The 20,724-nt window shown below is 34.1% G+C and overlaps 1 protein-coding gene across 1 annotated transcript in view; it reads left to right on the top strand.

The window, feature by feature from the left end:
• The window catches only part of LOC140843857 (endogenous retrovirus group FC1 Env polyprotein-like), a 224,261-nt gene that overhangs the window by 113,621 nt on the left and 89,916 nt on the right, over positions 1 to 20,724 (top strand). The gene's annotated exons all lie outside the window — the stretch shown is intronic.

Below are 20,724 nucleotides of genomic sequence, written 5' to 3'. Positions count from 1 at the left end.
AATTACACAAAAATGAAACACACAAAATATTGCATTAAATTTTGTTTTCTCAAGTAAATTATAAACATTTTAATTAAAATGAGATGTTATAAATGAACACTTAAGAAGCTCTTGATAGGTACTTAATATTTAGTCAATACATAGTAAATGCTTTATTCAAGATACATATCCACTTTAAAAGTAAATCCAGCAACTAATAAGATGTATTTCCATCAGCATTTTTAAAAGGCAATCAGTTATCTTACCTGACACTACTCATTTGTTCCAATTAAAATGAAATATAAATCCACAAAAGCAATTTCAGAAATTTCATGTGGAAAATAAGTTCAGACAAAACAAAAGGATCACCAATATTTGTCTTAAATATTGTTAGTATGCAAACCTTTTTGCTATAGAAAAACATAAAAATATATATAACATTCACAGAAGAGAAAGCTAAAATTAACTCGACAGCATTGTTTTATAAAAAATGAAACAGAATTCCACTAAACTTTTCTTTATAGCCGTGACCTTAACTTGAAAACTGACATTAAAAGCAGGGAAGTAAGGAAAAAGGCACTTGTAATGAATCACATTAAAAGAAATGGAATATTATTTTCTGTTCTTAAATTTGTTCATAAATTTTTCTGTTAATTAGTTCATGTGTCCAGAAATTTTTTTATAAGGTTCTTACTCTGTAACTCCCAAATTTACTTGGAAATGAGAAATAAGTCATTTTCACAGTTTGTCTTTCAACAAAGTAAAATGAAAAAAATATTTTTTAATGTATATGTGTGTATGCTTATTATTAATTATGTTATATTAATACTGGAATACCAGAGATGAGATTTTGTATATTTTATAGTTTTGGATATTGACAATCAAATCTCTAATCACCCATCTATACACTTAGTTTTTACCACATATTGGCTTTAGATATACATTAACTATTTTAAAATTTTACTAATTTATGTACTGGCCATAACAATTTTCAAAAAAGAATTAAAAAGGGGAGAGACATAGAAGAAAGAGGATGAAAAAATGTGAGGAGCCATGATTTGTTGAACCCATATTACCTGTGTAGCTTAACACATGCTAATTTAATAAATATATGAAATAATTAATGGACAAATTATATTTCTATAGAAGATTTCATACAGTTAATTGCTGCATGCAGTAAATAATAAGCAATCCCTAGAATGTCTCAGATATGCACTAAAACTTAAATTGTCCTACTGCTGATTTTATTGTTTTGACAAACCATTTGATCTGAGTTTTACCCTTATCAGATATACAGTAAGATAAACAATATTTGCTTTAAAAATTTATGTTAAAGATTAAATACAGTTTATGTATAGGATACAGTGTTACCACACAGTAAATATTCAAAGCATGTATTCACCTCCCTTTCCAATGCAACAGAGCTAATGTATGGAACACAAAATAGATTTGAATTCAGAAATTTCCTACTTCACTACTTATGTTTAAGTTATCTATGGGCATAGAATATGGAAGTAAACAATTACTGAATTACTGTGTGAATATATTTCAGGGGGAAACTACAAGTCTTAGTAAAGAACACTCATAATTGCATTAGGTATCTGAATTAAAACTATGCTAACTTTAGGAAGAAAAAATAAGAGTGAATATAAACATATAGATACTGATGAAGCATAATGAGGACAGGTTTATAATCAGTACTCTGTGAAGTAAAAATCAGTAAATTTTAAAGATAAAATGACTAACTACTATTCATCTAGGAATTTAATGTGCATTTGAATATAAAAATTTTAAAGTGGTAGAAATAGCACCTCCCTAAATCTTATGATCAAAGCAACTCTCATCTAATCAGCTTTACATATCGGTAAATGTCCCCATTGAATTCATTTTGGACAAAGAATTCCACGGGTAGAATGTTTTTAATCATTTTAGGTAAAATATAACCTAATGAAGTAGACAGATCCTCTAACCATTGTGTCATCCCTAAGTTCTCTTCTAGACACTACTTTCTGGAAGTTTTTCACAGACAAAAGAGGACTCATGCTTTTATAAAAACTCTACCTGGCCAAGAAGTGAAATCCTAGCTCATTAGAACATTTCCAATAAAATACATGACTAAAACTTCCAGGAATTCCTCATATTATTTACCAAGCACAACCTTCTACACAACATAAACAGAGGACATTTTGAATTTGCACAGTGTTGAAGATACAGTATAATGGTTATATAGAGAAGAAGATTAGACGTGGTATGCAAAAGTGATTATGATTGTTCATATCCAGATGATCTCACAGCATCTGCAGTCAAAAGACTTGGGGTCAGGTAATGTATGAGCCAAATAAAACTGAGAGATATTGATCAATCCCTAATATCCTGATACCCCATTTACTCTTTCAGAAATTCAGATTTCTAAAATGATTTTTTCCAGGTTTACAAGATTTAAATATAATAGTGACTGTAAAGGAAATTCTGAGCTATAAAATATACCTTAACAAATTTAAAATAAAAGAAATTATACAATATCTAGTCTCAGACCACAAGAGAGTAGAAATAAGGAGTAGAAAGCTAGATAACCCAAATACATGGGGGTTAGACAATACACTTCTAAATAACATAAAGATAAATGAAGAAATCTCAAGAAAAATTTTTAATATTTTGAAACAAATGAAAATACAACTCAAAATTTGTGAAACACAATCGAAGCAGTGCTTAGAGGAAAATATATAGCAATTAATGCATATATTAGAAAATAAGAAACATCAAAAATGAATAATTTAAGTTTCTACCTAAGGAAACTATAAAAAAGTGCAAATTAAATCCAAAGTAAGAGGAAGAAAATAAATAATTAGAACAAAGATCAATGAACGTAAAAATAGAAAACCAATGAAACCAAAGCTTGTTCTTTGAAAAGACCAATGTAATCAATAAGCCTTTAGTCAGGGTAAGAAAACAAATGGTAGACAAGTTGCTAATGACAGAAATGAAAGAAGGGACATCACTACAAATCCCATGGACATTAAAGGGAAAATAAAAGAATACTGTGAATAAATCTATACCACAAATCTGATAACCTAGATGGAATATACTAATTCCTTGAAAAATACCATCTGCTAAAATACATACACAAAGATATATAAGCCATCTGAATAGTCCTATATAAATATTAAAGAATTTTAATCAGTAATTAATAACCTGCCAAAGCAGCACCAGGCCTGCATGAGTTCAATGGTGAATTCTACCAAATATTTAAGGAGGAAATTATACCAATTCTGTTTCAGAGGGCAGAAGCAGAGGGAATACTTCTTAATGAATTCTGTGAGGCCAGTACTACCCTAATACCAAAATACATCAAAGACATAACAAGAAAAGAAAACTACAGAACAAAATCTCTCTGAACATAGATGCAAAAATACTTCACAAAAAATTGAAAATCGAATAAAAAATGCATTAAAAAACTCTGCACCAGGCACAAGTGTTTTTATTTCAGCTATGGAAGGCTGGTTCAACATTCAAATATTGATGAATGTAACCACAAACAGATAAAGGAAAAGCATTTGGAAAAATCCAGTAAATATTCATGATAAAAACTCTCAGTAACAGAACCAAGATGGTGGCGTAAGTAGAGCAGCAGAAATCTTCTCCCAAAACCATATATATTTTTGAAAATACAACAAATACAACTAATCCTAAAAGAGAGACCAGAAGATACAGCACAACAGCCAGACTATATCCACACCTGCGAGAACCTAGCGCCTTGCAAAGGGGATAAGATACAAGCCACAGCCCGGTGGGACCCAAGTGCCCTTCACCTCAGCTCCCAGTGGGAGGAGAGGAGTTGGAGCGGGGAGGGAGAGGGAGCCCAGGACTGCTAAACACCCAGCCCTAGCCATCTGCACCAGAGCACAGACACAGTGCATGCATGGGGTGCTGGACACTAGAGAAACAGGACAGTGAGACCTGTGAGCAGGTCCCCACAGCTGGCGCACCCAGGACAAAGAAAAGGGAGTGCTTTTTGAAAGTCTTAAAGGGACAGGGACCCCACAGCTGGATGGAAGTGCCCCGGGACACTTAGCCCAGCAGCTGTGAATCCCGGGGAACTCTGGGCACCTGAACTCCTGCAGGGCAGCTTGGAGGCCCCTCACTGCGATAAACAGCCTCCTGCCTGTTCCCCCTCCAATGTGGCTCCGCCATATTGGAGAAGCAGCTTGAGGCAGGCCACACTCACAGCAACTGCAGAGCTAAATAAACTCCATAGTGGCCAGGCAAGATTAGAAGCCCCATCTGCACACAGCTTCCCAGCACAAGCCACTAGAGGCCGCTGTTCTCCCAGGAGAAGAAGGCCACAAACTGGCAAGAAGGGACTTTGTCTTACACAACAGATGTGCCAGCTCCCCACAAATATATCTATCACCATGAAAAGGCAGAAGAAATTGATACAGACCAAGATCACAGAGGCAAACCCTGAGAAGGAGATAGACCTAACCAGTCTTCCTGAAAAAGAATTAAAAATAAAGCTCATAACCATGCTGATGGAGCTGCAGAGAAATACGCAAAAGTAAGGGATGATGTCTGGAAGAAGATTACAGAAATGAAACAATCTCTGGAAGGATTTATAAACAGAATGGATAAGATGCAAGAGGCCATTGATGGAATAGAAACCAGAGAAAAAAGAACTGTGTAACCAATCCAAAAGGAACAATATCCGCATTATAGGGGTACCAGAAGAAGAAGAAGAGAGAGAAAGGGATAGAAAGTATATTTGAAGAAATAATAGCTGAAAACTTCCCCAAACTGGGGGAGGAAATAATCGATCAGACCATGGAAGTGTACAGAACTCCCAACAGAAAGGATCCAAGGGGGACAACACCAAGACACATAATAATTAAAATTTCAAAGATCAAGGACAAGGACAGAGTTTTAAAGGCAGATAGAGAGATGAAAAAGGTCACCTACAAAGGTAAACCCATCAGGCTATCATCAGACTTATCAACAGAAACCTTACAGGCCAGAAGAGAATGGCATGATATATTTAATGCAATGAAAGAGAAGGGCCTTGAACCAAGAATACTGTATCCAGCATGACTATCATTTAAATCTGAAGGAGGGATTAAACAATTCCCAGACAAGCAAAAGTTGAGGGAATTTGCCTCCTACAAACTACCTCTACAGGGTATTTTAGAGGGACTGCTCTAGATGGGAGCACTCCTAAGACTAAATAGATGTCACCAGAGAAAATAAAATCACAGTAAAGAAAGCAGACCAACCAAATACTAACTAAAGGCAAAAAATAAAATCAACTACCCATAAAAGCAGTTAAAGGAAGCACAAAAGGGCACATAATAAAACAACCAACATATAAAGAATGGAGGAGGAGGAATAAGAAGGGAGAAAAATAAAGAATGACCAGACAGTGTTTAAAATAGCTCAGTAAGGGAGTTAAGTTAGACAGTAAGATACTAAAGAAGCTAACCTTGAACCCTTGGCAACCACGAATCTAAAGCCTGCAATGGCAATAAGTACATATCTTTCAATAATCACCCTAAATGTAAATGGACTGAATTCACCAATCAAAAGACACAGAATACTAGAATGGATAAAAAAGCAAGACCCATCTCTATGCTGCTTACAAGAGATTCACCTCAAACCCAGAGACTATAGGAACAAAGACTGAAGGAACAAAACAGCAGCAGAATCATAGAACCTAAGAATGGACTAACAGTTACCAAAGGGAAAGGGACTGGGGAGAAAGGGAGGGAAAGGAGGGATAAGGGTGGGGGAAAAAAGGGGGCATTACTATTAGCATGTATAATGTCGGGGGGTCATGAGGGGACTGTGCAACACAGAGAAGACAAGTAATGATTCTACAGCATCTTACTACGCTGATGGACAGTACTGTAATGGGGTTTGTGGGGGGGATTTGGTGAAGGGGGGACCCTAGTAAACATAATATTCTTCATGTAATTGTAAATTAATGACAACAAAATAAATTAATTAATTACTTTTAAAAAAAGTAGAGAAAAAAAGGCACATCTCCAAAGGAATAAAGATGAGAATGCAGCAGATATCTCCTGGAAATAAGGCAAGAAAGCAGTGGAACGAGGTCTTTAAAGTACTGAAAAAGACATCAATCTAGAATTCTATACCCAGCACAAATATCTTTCATGACTGAAGATGACTAAAGATGTTTTCAGAAAACTAAAACTGAAAGAATTCATTACCAGCAGAGCTGTCCTACAAGAGATGTTAAAGGAAGTGTGTAATGTATATAAATGTTGAATTGCTGTTGTACACCTGAAACTAATATAATATTATATGTCAAGTATACTTCTATACTTCAAAAGAAAAACATCATCAATATGCATGGAGATCATTCCACCATTTAAGGGGGAAAAAGTGAATCTACACAAGCAATGAAAAACACTGGAAATAGTAACTACATGAAGAAATATGTGATATTTTTCTCTTTATCTAAATCTATTTAAATGATAATTAACTATTTGAGCAAAAATAATCACCATATATTGTAGCATTTATACTACATGTATAAGCAAACCCTATGACAGCAATAGCATAAGTGCCATGAGAGGAGGTATGGAAGTAATTGTACAGCAGCAGCTGTACGCTTCCTACACTGATAAACTGTCCAAGAAATTCTATCAGTGCCAGTGCTCTTGTTGTGATATTGCATTTCAGTTCTGCAAGATGTCACCATCAAGGGAAATGGGTAAGGGGCAGGCTGTATTATTTCCTATGACTGCATGTGAATCTACCATTATCTCTAAATTAAAAGTTAAATTAAAAATTTTTAATTAAAAAATCAATAAAAATAAGTGGAGAAAACCAAGATGAACAAAATATCTAGGTTTTAAGTAAAGATAGGATCTGGAGGGAAAAGCTTTCTGAGAGAGTGCAAACCCAGGCCCTTCCTTCTTCCCAGCCACATCCTTATAATGTAAGTTCTGAGAACAAGGGCCACCTTTCTGATGTTCAGTTTCTACTTCTGTAAAACGAACATAAAGATACTTTCTTCAAAGATGGTTGATGTCTGTACACTGGGATATTACTCAGCCATACAAAGGGATGAGGTGCTGACACCTGCTACTATACAATGAGCCTCGAGGACGTGTTGCTCAGGGAGAGAAGCCAGGCATGGATGGCTGTATGCTGTCTGATTCCACTTACACGAAATATCCAAAGGAGGCACACATGCAGGCAGAATGCAGCTCAGGGGCTGCTAGGGGCTAGATGAGGGGTGGGAGGTGGCAGGGTCTCCTCTGGGGGCAACAAAAGGTTTGGGTAATACATATGGGTGGTGGCTGCACATTGTAAATGCAAATTAAATGCCACCAAATGGTTCGGTTGAAAATGGTTAGTGGTTCATTTTATGTTATATGTATTTTACCTTCACTTAAAAATAGTTCAGGAGAATTCAACCAAATGTGGCGACATGTGTGAAGACCACAGCAGGCTGGGAGGAAGCCAAAAAAAAAAAAAAAACTCTCAGTAAACTGTGAATAAAAGGGAATGTTCTCAACTTCAATAACATTATCTATCATCTATCTATCTATCTATCTATCTATCTATCTATCTGTCTATCTATCTATCTATCTATATCTATCTATCTATCTATCTAATCTATCTATCTAATCTATCTGTCTGTCTGTCTATCTATCTATCTATCTATCTATCTATCTATCTATCTATCTATCTATCTATCTATCTAAAACACAGCTAACATCATGCTTAATGATGAGAAACTCAAGGCTTTCCCAATAGATCAGCTACAAGGCAAGGATATGCACTCTTCTCCTTTTCAACATTGTACTGTAAGTCCTTACTAATGCAATAAGGCAAGAAAAGGAAATAAAATGTTGATAGATTGGAAAGGAAGACATAAAACTGTCTTTGTTTGCAGATGACATGATTATCTTTGTAAAGATTTCAAAAGAACAGACAAAAAATTCCCAGAGCTAGTAGGCAATTATAGCAAGGTTACAGGATACAGGTAGATATATAAAAGTCAATTGCGTTCCTATATACCAACAATAAATCAAGTGGAATTGGAAATTACAAACTCAATACCATTTACATTAGCACCAAAATTGAAGTATTTAGGTAAAATTCTAACCAAATATGTACAAGATCTATATGATAGTAACTAAAAAACTTTAAATTTTCAAAGAAATCAAAGAACTAAGTAAAAAGATATTCCATGTTCATGGATAGGAAGACTCAATATTGTCAAGATGTCAGTTCTTCCCAACTTGATCTTCCCAACTTGATTCCTTATAGTTTCAATCAAAATCCTAGCAAGTTATTTTATATATAGCTGATTCTAAGTTTGTAAATAAAGACAAAAGACTCTGAATAACCAATACAATACTGAAAGAGGATAAACTTACAGGACTGACACTATCCTACTTATTGTAAAGGTACTGTAATGAAGACAGTGTGGTATTGACTGATCAATGAAACAGAATAGAGAGCACAGAAATAGACCCCCACAAATGCAGGCAACTGATCTTTGACAAAGGCAATACAAAGGAGCAAAGGTAGTCTCTTCAAAAATGGTGCTCAAGCAACTGGATATTCTCATGCAAGAAAATGAACCTGGACAAAGACCTTGCAACCTTCACAAAAAGTAACTCAAAATTGATTGCAGACCTAGATGTAAACATAAAACTTACAAACTCCTAGAAGATAACATAGGAGAAAACCTACATGACCTTAGTTAGGTATGGTGATGTTTTTTCAGTATAAACACACAATTCATAAAAAAAATATCTAACAGACTGGATGTCATTAAGATTAAAAAAATCTCCGCTTTACAAAAAATAATGTCAAGACTTTTAGCAAACAAGAAACAGAGTGGGAGAAAATATTCACAAAATGCATATCTCATAAAAGACTATTATCCAAAATATACAAAAATTTCTTAAAAGTCAACAATTAGGGAAAAAACAGGTTCAAAAGAATCAAAGGGCAAAGATCTTAACAAACATCTCACCAGAGAAGGCATATAGATGGCAAATAAGGATCTGAAAGAATGCTCTGCATCATATGTCATCAGGGAAATGCAAATTAAAACAGCAATGAGATATCACTACATACCTATTAGATTAGTCAAAATCCAGAATACTGACAAAACTGGATTTTGATAAGAATGTGGAGCAACAGGAACTTTCATTCATTGCTTATGGCAAGGCAATATGGTACAGCCACTTTGGAAGACAATTTGTCAATTCTTACAGAACTAAACATACTATTAGCATATGATCCAGCAATCACACTCTTTGGTATTTACTCAAAGGAGTTAAACACATATCAATACAAAAACCTGCACATGGATATTTATAGCAGTCTTATTAATAACTGCAAAATTGGACTCAATCAGGAAATTGTTTAGTAGGTGAATGGATAAAAAACTGTGATACATCTAGCCAATGTAACATTATTCAGTACTGAAAAAAAAATGAACTATCAATCCAGGAAAAGACATGGAGGAACCTCAGATGCATATTATTAAATGAAAAAAAAAAGTCAGAAAATGTTATACATATTATGATTCCAACTATATGTATAACATTCCAGAAAAGACAAAACTATGGGTACAATAAAGATGAATAGGCAAAGCACAGATAATTTTTAGGGTGAGGAAAATATTCTTTATGATGTAATAATGGATATATGTAACTATACATTGGTCCAAACATGAGGAAGAACCTAAAGTAAACTGTGGACTTGGGGTGATCTTGATGTCAGTGTAGTTTCATCCTTGATAAAAAATATACCATTCTGGTTGGTGATGTTGATAAAAGGGGAGCGTATGTATGTGTGAGGAAAGGGAGTGTATGGGAAGACTCTGATCCTTTCTCTCAATTTTGTTGGAAACTTAAAACTGCACAAAAAAGAAATTGGTTAAAGAAAAAATGAAATACACTAACTAATGCAGGCAAAGAGTCTGATACTTCAGAAGTAATTAATATTAAATAATCAATTGTATACTGTGAGTGTTCAGGTAACCCTTTCCTACTTATTCATTCTCTGTAATGTACCTCAGTAAGTTAAAGACTTTTTTACACATCATTTAAAAAATATGTAGTTATCAAATAGTGACTCTTTAGCATCTCACTATACTAATGGACAGTGACTATAATAGAGTATGTAGTGGGGACTTGATAATGGAGGGAATCTAGTAACCGCAATGTTGCTCATGTAATTGTATATTAATGGTACCCAAATAAATATATATAGTTAGTTATATTCCTGAAGACAGTGATCCCTTATTATTCATTTTTGCATAGTTCCTTCTAGCTCATAGAGTACTTTACATTGTAAGTGTACAATAAACATAGAAAGGATGAATTAATATACTCTATTTGCCTCACTGCCCAAAAATAACATTAGAATATGTCTTAATGTTCTTTATATGTTTAACTTTTAGATGGATTTGGCTTTTGTAAAATTATTTTTTATATCAGAGATCTAAAACTGAATTCTTTAATTAACTCATAACTACTCATCTCAAATCTAAAGAAATGGGATTAGCAAAAAGATACATTTTAATGGTGGGTGGGCACATGGGAAAGGAAGTAAAATAATTCACCATTTTAAGTAATGATTTGAATCTCTTAAATATAAAATGAAAAGCATTATTGTATACTTTAGCCACTGATAAAATTTTTAAATGGTATTCTCAGTTTATGTCCAGCAGTTTTAAAGTGAGCATAGCTATTACTGTATCCTGTATTCTAATCCATTAGAATACCAACCAGGATATGATCTAAATCATCCTTTTAGTTCTTCATTACAAATGCTCTGGAAATTGCATTTGAAATCCTATATAGAAACAAAGATCCTCTGATAACAATGACAAAGTAATCTCAGAAAAGCAGATATCAGTATCTTGTAATATTTTTACTTGTCTAAATAGAAAATGAGAATGTGTTAAAAATAATTTCTACACCAAGAAAGGAAGCAGAGAGTTTTACTGTTATTTATTTAATTCAGGTTTTCTTAATAAATAATTTAAATTGTCTAATAAGGCAAAACAAATCCCAATACAGTTTGGCAATAATATAATAGAGCTAAACAATAGCCATAGACTTGCAGGTACAAATGAACTTTATGATAATAGGAATGTAGGGTGATTACTTGTCTGCTTCAAAATGCAGGTTGTTAAGGATTCTGCAACACTGAGTTGGGCAAGAAATATATTCTAATTGTAGTTACAAAATCAGTGTACAATGCTGGCAAAATGATGAAAAGGAAAGTAACAATGGGCTCTAACAAGGAACCTTGTTTTTTAGGAATAGCTGTATTGTAAACCATGGTGGGCACAGCACATCCATCCTCTGAATCTGTTTCTTTTTTTCTTTCTTTATAAATTGATATATGTTTAACATATATTATATTGGTTGCAGATGTATAACATAATAATTCTACAATTATATACATTACTAAATGCTCACCACAATAAGTGTCCTTACCATCTGTCAACATACAAATGTATTACAATATTATTGACTATATTGTCTTTGCTGTACTTTCACCTCCATGATTAATTTATTTTATAATTGAAATTTTGTACCTCTTTATGCCCTTCATGAATGTCACTCATCCTCCCCTATGACAACCACTATGAGTCTGTTTGGTTTGTTTGTTTATTGTTCATTTGTTTTTTAGATTCCACATAGAAGTGAAATAATATTTTATCTTTCCCTGTCTGGATTTTTTTCACTTAGCATAATGTCCTCTTGGTCCAACCATATTGTCACAAATGGCAATAATTCATTCTTTTCATGTTTGAGTAAGTATTCCATTATATGCATATATACCACATGTAACTCCAGGGGTAAAATCCCAGGGCAAAATACCTTTGAAACCAAAATCAGTCAGGGGGAGAAATTAAGTGAGATAAACCAGTTTATTTCTTACAAGCAGTCCATTTCTGCTCTCCTGAGTCTCTTGTGACCTGGCTGCAAGAAGAAGAGGCCCCACCCAACCTCTCCAATACAGATAAGCCCTCTCTAGCCCTTGAAATTACCTACTGATATGGAGATGGACTACTTCTCTCCACCCCTTGGAAACACCTATTCTGTGGAGATGCATTAAACCAGGCAAGAGATTCTGGAAATATTACAATTTTACCCACACTAGATTTTCTTTATCCATTCATCTGTCAATGGACCCTTTGGTTGCTTCCATAGCTTGGTTACTTGAATAACGCTGCAGTAAACATTGGGAGGGCATATATCTTTTGGAATTAGTATTCTTATTTTCTCTGAGTAAATCCCAAGACATGAAATTACTGAATCGTATTGTATTTCTATTTTTAATTTTTTGATGACCCTTATGCTGTTTTCCACTGTAGCTATACCAATTTACATTCCCACCAACAGTGTACAAGGGTTTTCTTTTCTCCACAGCCTCACTGACACTTGCTATTTCTTGCCTTGTTGATGTTAGCTATTCTGACAGGTGTAAGGTAATATCTCATTATGATTTTTATTTGCTTTTCCTGATGCTGAGTGATATGGAATATCTTTTCATGTGTCTGTTGGCCATCTGTATGTCTTCTTTGGAAAAAAGTCTGCTCATGTCCTCTGCCTATTCTTTAATCAGATTATTTTTGTGTGTGTTGAATTGTATGAGTTTTTAAATATACTTTGGATATTAGCCCATTATTGAACATATCATCTGAAAATATCTTCTCTCATTCAGGTTGCCTTTTTGTTTTGTGGATGCTTTCCTTTGCTGTACAGAAGCTTTTTAGTTTGATGTAGTTTGACTTATTTTTGGTTTTGTTTCTCTTGCCTGGGGAAACATATCCAGAAAAAAGTTACTAATGCTGATAATTCAAGAGTGTACTGTCTATATTTTCTTCTAGAAGTTTTATGGTTTCATGTCTTACCTTATGTCTTTAATCCATTTGGAGTTACTTTTTTGTATGGTGTTAGACAGTGATCTTGTCTAACAAGAGAATGCATGGGTTTCATTCTCTTGCATGAGCTATCTTGTTTTCCCAACACCATTTATTGAAGAGATTATCTTTTCCCTATTGTATATTCTTGCCTCCTTTGTCATATATTAATTGACCATATAAGTATGGGTTTATTTCTATGTTCTGTACTCTGTTCCATTGGTCTATGGGTCTGTTCTTTTGCCAGTACCATACTGTTTTGATTATTGTGGCTTATGGTAGAGGTTTAAATCAGAGAGCATGATACCTCTAGCTTTTATTTTCCCTCTCAAGTTTGCTTTGGCTATTCAGAATATTTTGTGGTTCCATACAAATTTAGGATTATTTTGAGCCTGAGTTTCCAAAATAGTAAATTAAGAGGTTGGAATAGATTACTTTTAGGTAATGTTTCATTAGTTACCAGTATAAAAATAAAATGCAAAGAAGTAAAATTATCTCTGTTAATTTGTATTAGAATTTTGACCTCAGGCCCCTTAGGGAAGAAGATGGTTTGTTATAAATAAATTATCCTGGAACTGGTGTCTTTCTATTACATTTTCAGAAATAATTTTTCTCTTTTGATATTTTAAAAATTCCATTAAAATGTGACAAATACAAGAATGCATTTCAGAATTATTATCTTATTGAGACAAAATATGGCATGGTTTATGATCAATGAGCTGAATATTTTCTAATTGAAAATTTTCTATCAGTATTGCAAACCTATGGATGACTTAGAGTCTCCTCTGTCAGTTTTCATTACATTTGTGTGCCTTTGCCTGGAAGTCATCATTAATATTTTGCTAATTGTTGTCAAAGTTTATATCAAGTGATTCTTGACTTTAAAAATATGTGGAGAGGTGTTTTATTAACAGTCAAATTTCAATACCTTAAGTTAGCTCCTACACTACTATTTAGTGTCCCAATTTAAAATAAAGTTAAGGACTTGAAAAATTAATATAAATTCTTTTATATTAAGGAAATAAATCATAACATTAGGACTGAAGCAACTAATATGATTTGATTTGTGCCCTTTTAAGTCTTTTGACTACTATATCTATTATAATTATTTGATTTCCTTAAAATGCAGGCATTTCCTTTACTGTACAAATTATCAACAAATTGGAATGCTCTTTCATTTTTTTATGATATATATAGATGAGGAAGAAAAAGATGGCTGGATGAGAGGAGAGACAGAGGCTTCCTCCTAAAACTGGGTACAATTAGAAAATTTAATTGGCACAACTAATTCGGAGAAAGCAACAGGAAACAGGATGGCGTCAGACTGCACACACCTGGAGAAAAGAGCAGACCTCACAGAATGGGGTAACATACCAGAGCTGTGGCTCCACGGGACCCAAGCCCTTCCCCCACCCCAGCTCACCAGAGGGACGAAGAGAAACAGAGCAAGGAGGGAGTAGAAGGCTTGGGACTGCTGAATACCTGGCTCCGGAGATCTGCTCTGAGAGCACAAACCTACATTTCATTGTGCTTTCATGAGACTCACATGACTACCAGCCTGGAAGGTTAATATGGGCAGAGTTCTGGGGAGACGGGGATTCTGGCTGCCTGTGGAAAGCAGGGATCCATATCTGGCTGCTCTTGGACAAAAACTTATACCCACTGGCTAGGCAGTGGAGACAGGCACAGCAGCCAGGAGGTGGGGAACAGCTTGTTCCTCCCCGCAGGCACCAGTATCCATCCCCTGTGACCACTGACATTGCTTCAGGGGCTGTGCAGCTCCAGAATAGAGCCTCTGGACACTAGAGGGCACCATGTACAAACTTGAAATGCCAAAAGAACCTTCTCCAGAGTAAAATTGTTAATACAACTCCCGAGAAAGATTTAAATGATATGGACCTCGTGACTCTTCCTGAGAGGGAGTTCAAAATAGAAATCATCAACATCCTAAAGGAGGTACAGAAAGACATCCAAGAACTCAGGAATGAATTCAGGTCAGAGATCCAATCATTGAAGAGCACGATGGAGGGTATAAAAAGCAGGTTGGCTACCGCGGAGGAGACAATAAATGAAATAGAAGCTCGAGAAGAGGAATACAAAGAAGCTGAGGCAAAGAGAAAAAAGGATCTCTAAGAATGAAAGAATATTGAGAAAACTGTGCGACCAATCCAAGCAGAACAATATTCGCATTATAGGGATACCAGAAGAAGAAGAGAGAGAGAAAGGGATAGAAAGTGTCTTTGAGGAGGTCGTTGCTGAAAACTTCCCCAATCTGGTGAAAGAGATTGTCTCTCAGGCCATGGAGATGCACAGATCCCCCAACACAAGGGACCCAAGGAAGACAACACCAAGACACATAGTAATTAAAATGGGAAAGGTCAAGGATAAGGACAGACTGTTAAAAGCAGCCAGAGACAGAAATAAGATCACATACAAAGGAAAGCCCTTCAGGCTAACATCAGACTTCTCAGCAGAAACCTTACAGGCCAGAAGGGAGTGGCATGATGTATTTAATGCCATGAAGCAGAAGGACCTGGAACCAAGATTACTTTATCCGGCAAGATTATCATTTAAATTTGAAGGAGGGATTAAACAATTTCCAGATAAGCAAAAGCTGTGAGAGTTTACCTCCCACAAACCATCTCTGCAGTCTGTTTTGGAGGGAATGCTATAGATGGAAGTGTTCCTAGGGGTGGATAGCTTTCACCAGAGGTAGGAAAATTATAGTAGGGAGGGTGGAGCAGCTGATTGTGAGGCAAAAGCAAAATTAAATTGACTATCCCCAAAGCCAATCAAGGGATAGACAAAAAGTATAGAATGGTACCTAATATATAAAGAATGAAGGAGGAAGAAAAAGGAGGAGAAATAGAAAAGAACCTTTAGATTGTGTTTGTAACAGCATACTAAGTGAGTTAAGTTAGACTCTTAGATAGTAAGGAAAGTAATCTGGAACCTTTGGTAACCACGAATGTAAAGCCTGAAATGGCAATAAGTACATACCTATCGATAATCACCCCAAATGTAAATGGACTGAATGCACCAATCAAAAGACATAGAGTCACTGAATGGATAAAAAAAACAAGAACCATCTATATGCTGCTTACAAGAGACTCACCTCAAACCCAAAGACATGCACAGACTAAAAGTCAAGGGATGGAAAAACATATTTCAAGCAAACAAAAGTGAAAAGAAAGCAGGTGTTGCAGTACTAATATCAGACAAAATAGACTTCAAAGCAAAGAAATTAACAAGAGATAAAGAAGGACACTACATAATGATAAAGGGCTCAGTCCAACAAGAGGATATAACCATTCTAAATATATATTCAGCCAACACAGGAGCACCAGCATTTGTGAAACAAATACTAACAGAACTAAAGAGGGAAATAGACTGCAATGCATTCATTTTAGGAGACTTCAACACACCACTCATCCCAAAGGATAGATCCACCGTGCAGAAAATAAGTAAGGACACAGAGGCACTGAACAACACACTAGATAAACCTAATAGACATCTATAGAACTCTACATCCAAAAGCAACAGGATACACATTCTTCTCAAGTGCACATGGAACATTCTCCAGAATAGACCACATACTAGGCCACAAAAAGAGCCTCAGTAAATTCCAAAAGATTGAAAATCTATGACGAGATATAATACTAAAAAGAAAACGTGAAAAAATCCTTATGTCTAATTGTCACAAGCTGATTCAGTGATTCCTCTAAACTCCCTATTTTAACAGCTTATCTATGCACTTTTAACTACTAAGATAAATATTTTCAAAATATAAGCTATGACTTAAGATTTATATATTTTTCTTGTCCAAGGTTGGGCATTACTGCATAAAAAATTATAGCTGAAAATTCACATTATGATTAGCTTAAAAATAGAGAACACAAAACTCCAAGTTCTGTGGCTATTTAAGACACACAGAATAAGGAACAGTTGTAGAAAATATACTAACAGCTGTAATAGATCTACCTCCAAGTCAATCATGACATTTTTCTATGTGAAACTCAAAGATCAACTCATTTCATCTTCTTTTTGATGGCTTTCTTTCCTTTAATTGAATTACCATATAATTTGTAATTAGAAAGAAAGGAACTTGACTTCTGGAATGGCAGTATGACAAGCTCCACAGATCGCTCCCCAGCCAAACAACAAAAAATGATGAATATTGTATTTTTAAAAAATTCCATTTAAACTCTAGATATCATCCTAATATTATAGGGTAAATGTAGACTTACATATTTAAGAAAATCTACAAAATCTTAGTAAGAAAACTAAAGAAATAAAAGGAAAACCTGCAGAAGAAAATATTTATAAATCATTTATTTGATAAAGATGTAGTATGCCTAAAATATAAAAAATAATTATAAATCAACAGCACAAACATCCCCATTTAAAAAAATAAGCAAAGGACTTGAATAGACATTTCTTCAAAGAAGATATATAAACCGTCATTAAGCACATGAAAAGATGTTCAAAATGAGTATTCATACGGCAGTGAAAATCAAAACTCCAGTGAATTAACACTTCATATCCACTAGGATGGCTATATAGTAATAATAACAACAACAATAACAATAACAAAAGAGAAAAGATAAGTGTTAGCCGGGGGTGAAGAATTTGTTAGACTCCTAATTTCCTGTTGTGAATGTAGAATATTTTAGCCCCATAGGAAAAAATATGATGGTTCCTCAAAAGTGAAATATAGAATTAAACATATAATCCAGAATTTCCACTTCAGTGTGTATACCCAAAATAATTGAAAGTAGGTACTCAAACAAATATATGTACATGCTTGTCATAAAAGCACTATTCACCATTGCCAAAAAGTGGAAATAACCCAAATGTCTTTTAGTAATGAGTGGATAAAACAAATGTGGTATAGGCACACAATGGACTATGCAATGGTTAAAAGAAAGAAGTACTTACACATATTATAGCATGAATGTACCTGAAAACCTAAGCTAAGTGAAAAGAGCTACATACAACAGTTGATATGTTATGCAATTCTATTTATGTGAAATATCCAGAAGATGTGAATGCATAGAGACAGAAAGCAGATTGGTGGGTGACAGGGCCAGGAAAGAGTAGAAAAGGTGGAGTAAGTGCTTATCTATGGGATCTCCTTTTGGGTTGAAGAAAATGTTTTAGAACTACATAAAGATGGTGATTGTGCAACATTTTGATTGTACTGAGTGCCACTGAGTTTTTCAGTTACAAATGGTTAATTTTCTATAACATGAATTTCAACTCGATTTTTAAAAGGGGAGAAATCGCAGGAAAAAATAAATGGTGAGAAGTTTTACTGTGGTAAAAGTGCTAATAGTTGGAAAAGGCTAGATTAGCCAAATAAAAAATATATATATACCTTTAAGTGCAAGAGTACAGCTGTCACAAACCACCATCCATGAGGTATTGAATGGTGTCCTCCTAGAATGATGCAAACAGCCAAACTTGTGTTACTTAACTGATTACAAGTAAAGAGAAGAGGCCCTGCCTTGTAGCTGAAATAGTCACTACAAACATGTTATGATTGAATTGTGAGCCCCCAAAATTCTCATGTTGATATTCTGACCTCTAGTACTTCAGCATGTGACTTTTTGGAGATAGGGTCTTTAAAGATGTAACAGGTTAAATGAGGTCATACAGGTGGGCCCTAATCCAATAAAACTACTATCCTTACAGTAAGAGAAAAGAAAAGTACAGAAGAAGGGTAGGTAAGGACTCAGTGAGGAGATGGTGATCAGGAAGCCAGAGAGAAACTGCAGAAGAAACCAAACTTGCTGACACTTTGATCCTGCACTTTCGGGCACCAGAACTGTGAGAAAATAAATTTCAGCTGTTTAGCCTTCCAGTCTAGTACTTTGTTATGGCAGCCCTAGCAAACTAATATAAAACATGTTAGTCTATTTTTAAATCCCACATATATATATATGTATGTGTATATATATTATTTATATATGTATATATTGGATTATTTTGAAATATCTCACACACATAGAATCTAAAAGTTCCACAGAAGATGTTTTGTAAACTATAAAGTTTCAAAATATAAAGCATTGTCATAAATATTTAGTATGTTTTATGAGTGCATTGTTTGCAATGAATTATTTGAATATTCTTGATAAGAATATTCTGGAAACACAAGCAAATATAATCTTTCTCATTATGTCTATGTCATAAGCAAATGTAACTTATCACATGTGGTTTAATGAATCCTATAAAATTAGTCTAATATACAGCATTGGCAGGACTTCATGAGCACATAATTACACATGAGAATATGATGATTTCTGTACATATACCCACCTTCTTCAGATAACCCAGGTAAGAAATAAAGGGAACCTAATTTGTCTTGTTCTCATTCAAAAGAATAGTGCCCAATATTTCTGAGTCTAGAGGTAAAAAACTCTCAGCAAAGGGATTATTTTACTTCAGGGGAAAAAAATACTAGACGAAACTTACATATAGAAATTGAGGTTATTTGTGATTATCAAAAGGTTGTTTTTAAAACTTTGCCATTTTATTTATTGTGTGATGTACTTTTTCTCTTTATAATGGCTACTATACCAGTAATTGTGTTTGAAAGATACCATAAAACAGTGAAAAAAGAAAGTATTCACACTTTAATTTCAGTAGAAAGTAACTTAAATTAGCTTAAAGAAATAATGTTTCCTTATCATTAAGTTTCACTAAAGGAGAAAAGTATCAAATTCAGGAAGGTAACTGAAATTTGAAAGAAGAAAGATTATATTATGGCCAAAGTCATTTTCAGTTATCTCTGTGAAGAATGAGAGTGATTAAACTCTATAATATCCAGTGATTTCTAAATCTCATAGAAACAAGGAGAAAATGTTTTCTACTTTGTTTTTCAGAATTTCTCAGATGTGCTATTCACTATAATAGTTACTCATTCTTTTAATATGGAAGGCAGACACAGTGCTCTAATCCAGTACTTCTCCATGGTATGTGTGGTATTCCTTGCTTAGAGCTTAACCCTTATTAAAACAATTGAAATTCTTTGGAAATTGTTATCCATATATACTCTAAGTGTAATTTTTTCCAAAGACTTGATAAAATTCCTCCCAATTAACAAAACCTGATAAGATATTATTGTTGGAGAAAAATTTTAAGCAAGGCAAAACCACAAAGAAAGTTATGTTAATCTTTATAATAGCATTTTTTAGTCTCAATACAACTAAATATGTAGGTGTTCTAGATATAAATAAAATGTTAGAACTCTTGACAAACTATCTGAATGTTCATTTATCAAATGTGAGGTAATTAGTTATATATAAATACACCTACAATATTGATCTCAAGAAGGGAAAAGAAAATGGCTTTTATTTAATGTGCAGAGTTTTTCAGTGATTAACAATAGAAAAAATATGGTCAAATGTAAAATTTTGTAAAGTTCAAAGTCAGAAAGCCTTCACTTGATAGTAACAAAATTGAATATATTTGACAACCTACCCAAATGCTGATTGAATTGCCAACAATAGAGTGTTTAAACAACAAAACAACAAAAGTAACAATAAACAAAAATACTGACCTGGCATAGGTATAATTTAAAGGAAATAAAATGAAATTCTAATGCATTATTCTGTAAACCACTGTACAACTTAATAATTTTCAGTATCAAGAAATGGTATTAAAGTCTCATTTAATGCACCTTTATAATAGACAGCATGTATCTATTTTATCATCTCAAGTTTTTTCAGAGTATTTATTACCTTTAATCTCATTTTTATGCATGAGTTTATATGACTGCACAAAGCTTTTATCTTCTCAATGAAGTTGTTAGCCTTACTAGG

This window comes from Manis javanica, chromosome 10 (genome assembly GCF_040802235.1).
Source record: "Manis javanica isolate MJ-LG chromosome 10, MJ_LKY, whole genome shotgun sequence".
Taxonomy (NCBI): domain Eukaryota; kingdom Metazoa; phylum Chordata; class Mammalia; order Pholidota; family Manidae; genus Manis; species Manis javanica.
The sequence above is the reverse complement of the archived record's forward strand: the minus strand, read 5'-3'. Positions and strand labels throughout refer to the sequence as shown.